General features: G+C 49.4%; 1 long non-coding RNA gene across 1 annotated transcript; it reads right to left on the reverse strand.

The window, feature by feature from the left end:
- Positions 1-616: 616 nt before the first annotated feature.
- On the reverse strand, positions 617-1,015 carry LOC102765393. The gene is made up of 2 exons (XR_435655.2): positions 906-1,015; positions 617-668 (listed from the first exon to the last, which is right to left on the reverse strand). It is a non-coding gene; the product is annotated as an uncharacterized LOC102765393 (long non-coding RNA).
- Between the last annotated feature and the right edge of the window lie 1,870 nt (positions 1,016-2,885).

Genomic DNA, 2,885 nt, shown 5'->3' on the forward strand with positions numbered 1-2,885 from the left:
CAAAATTTCTCATCACTTTACATTTTCTGTTTATTTGTTTTTTTGGTGTGTTTTTTAAAAATATATGTTATTGATTTTTACAGAGAGGAAGGGAGAGGGATAGTTACAAACATCATGAGAGAGAAACATCCATCAGCTGTCTCCTGTCCCCCTACTGGCGATGTGCCCTAACCAAGGTACATGCCCTTGACCGGAATCAAACCCGGGACCCTTGAGTCCGCAGGCCCACGCTCTATCCACTGAGCCAAAGCTGTCAGGGCTACGTTTTTCTGTTTGTTATTTTGTTCTCCCCTCACACCACCCTCTTCTGGACAGCAGCAAAACTCAATAACCGAAAATGATCTCTGTGCCATTTTTCCGGACATCAGTAAAGGAAAGACAAATGATGCCTATATTCTACTTTGCTGCCAGCCTGGGGAAAGATAACATATCTCATGTACCAACTTACAGTGAGGGTCCCACATATGATTAACCCCCGGAGACTTACCTGGAACCTCCAGAGCCCCCCGATGTCGTCTGTCCTTTCAAAGCAGACGGGCTCCAAGCCTTCGTCTAGGCAGCACTTGATCGACGTGAGCCCGCTCACACCTGCCCCAATCACGGCAATTCTTTTGTGGGTCATGGTCTCGGGAGCACTTCGCAGGGCTGGGTCCCCCCGCCAATCTGTCCTGAAGAATGGATGACAAAAGACAGAAAGCACACGGCAGTTAACACCTTTCAAGAAAAGACCCTGGCCCAAGGCATCCACACAAAACTGGCAGCAACAGGTGTCTCCGGGGGAAGCCAGAGTGTGCGGTCTAGTCGCCTTCGCCGCTGGGAAAGGCGACTCGCGGGGCCCGGGAGCCCCGCGCCTCCAAGCGGAGGCCCGACGCGGAGAGCTCAGCTGTCACACGCGGTCTCACTACCTTTCCTCCTGCACGGGGCAGATGCGTCAGCTGCAATCCGGAGGCTCCACTGCACTTTCCACCGTTTTCACCGAAATATAAAGCAACCAAGTTCAAACAACAGCCAACTGGGAGGGGCTGCGCCGCACCGCCCCTTTCAGCCCGCACCCCGTGCCATCAGCCGCCCCCGCTCCCTCTCTCAGGTGGGGGTGGGGGGAGGGCGTAGTGATGCCGGGAATGAAAGGCGGGCGGAGCCTGCTTGGGGCAGATAAAATAATTAGTCCTGCAACTTCTCGATTTTTCAGTGCAGTTGCCCGCCCTCCAGACCACTCTCTCCGAGAGAGGCCTTCTGTCTCCATCGCTCCCCGCTCCTCCGCACCCGCTGCGAATTTCCTGGTTTACCCCCTAAAGTGACAAACTCTCCTGCTGCAGGGGAACCGTCACCCACCACACAGCAAGTCTTGCTCCAACAGCTTGTAAGTGGAGAACCCCAATCTTTCAGATCTGTTACAAACAGGTCGCGCGCCCTAACCGGTTTGGCTCAGTGGATACAGCGTTGGCCTTCGGACTGAAGGGTCCCGGGTTCAATCTAAAATACCCACGCACCGAGCTGGGTGCTGGCCTAGGGTGCGAGTGGATTACAGTCCCCACTTAGAGGAGCTTGTAGTTTGGTGGAGAAGACCAAAGCACAGGCTGGAAATGTCAATAAAACAGAAATACTTCTAAAAAGTGTTTTATGCCATTGCATGTGGACTTAAAACCACCACATATCTGCTTTTAAAATGTAACTTAAATTTTTCAAATGCCGTTTCACTCGCTGGGTTGCAATCAGGGCCCATCCCAGGAATCTGTTCTGATGGGTTGTTGGGGAGGTAGGCTGTGGCTGATGCAATCCGTCTTTGCTCACCTTCGACTACTCTGAGTCAACTTTGCTCGAGATGGTTGGATGCCAATGACAGCCCTGGGTTTTGGCTTACTGGTCTCACCTCACAGGTATTGTTTATGGAGTTAATGCTTATCTTTTCTCAAGGGCTTACCTGGAATGGCTCAAATGGCTAAATGGGAATGGACACAACCTTCTCAGCAACCCTGTGAGGCAATACTATCATTATCCCCATTTCGCAAGTAAGTGGGAAGGGATGCAAGCCAGGCAGTCTAGCTATAAGCCCGAGCTTTCCATCACTGTGCATACTGTCCCTTTAGGAGGATGAATATATATATACTAGAGGCCTGGTGCACGAAATTCTTGCAGAGTAGGCCTCTCCCCCAGCCCTCACCTCCCCCAGCTGCCAGCACCGACTTCCCTCTGGCACCCAGGACCCGGGCTTCCCTCACAGCCCTGGCTTCTTCCAGAAGGTCATCTGGAAGGACGTCTGGTTTAATTAGCATATTACACTTCTATTATTATAGATATATTTTTAATCCTGATCCAAGGATATTTTCCATTGAACTTTTAGAGAGAGTGGAAGAGAGAGGAAAAGACTGATAGAAATATCGATGTGAGAGAAACACATCGATAGGTTGCCTCCTGCACCAGCCCTGACCAGGGCCCAGGCCAGGATGGAGCCTGCAACAGAGGTACATGCCCTTGACAGGAATCGAACCCGGGACCCTTCGTAAGCAGGCCAATGCTCTATCCACTGAGACAAACAAGCTAGGGCTAGGAGGACATTTTCACTTCTAATTTAGTCACAAGTCCTTCCATTTCTCATCTCCTTTCTTTTTGCATCCTTTTCTTTTTGCCTTACTTCTGCCTTTACAACACTCTAATTGAACTGCATTTATTTATTTATTTATTTATATTGTTGTTGTTGTTTTTAATTTTTTTATTGCTTAAAGAAGGGGTCCTCAAACTTTTTAATGGGGCCAGTTCACTGTCCCTCAGACCGTTGGAGGGCCGGACTCTAGTTTAAAAAAAAACTATGAACAAATTCCTATGCACACTGCACATATCTTATTTTGAAGTAAAAAAACAAAACGGGAACAAATACAATATTTGTA

This window comes from Myotis davidii, unplaced genomic scaffold, assembly GCF_000327345.1.
Source record: "Myotis davidii unplaced genomic scaffold, ASM32734v1 scaffold1659, whole genome shotgun sequence".
Lineage (NCBI taxonomy): Eukaryota > Metazoa > Chordata > Mammalia > Chiroptera > Vespertilionidae > Myotis > Myotis davidii.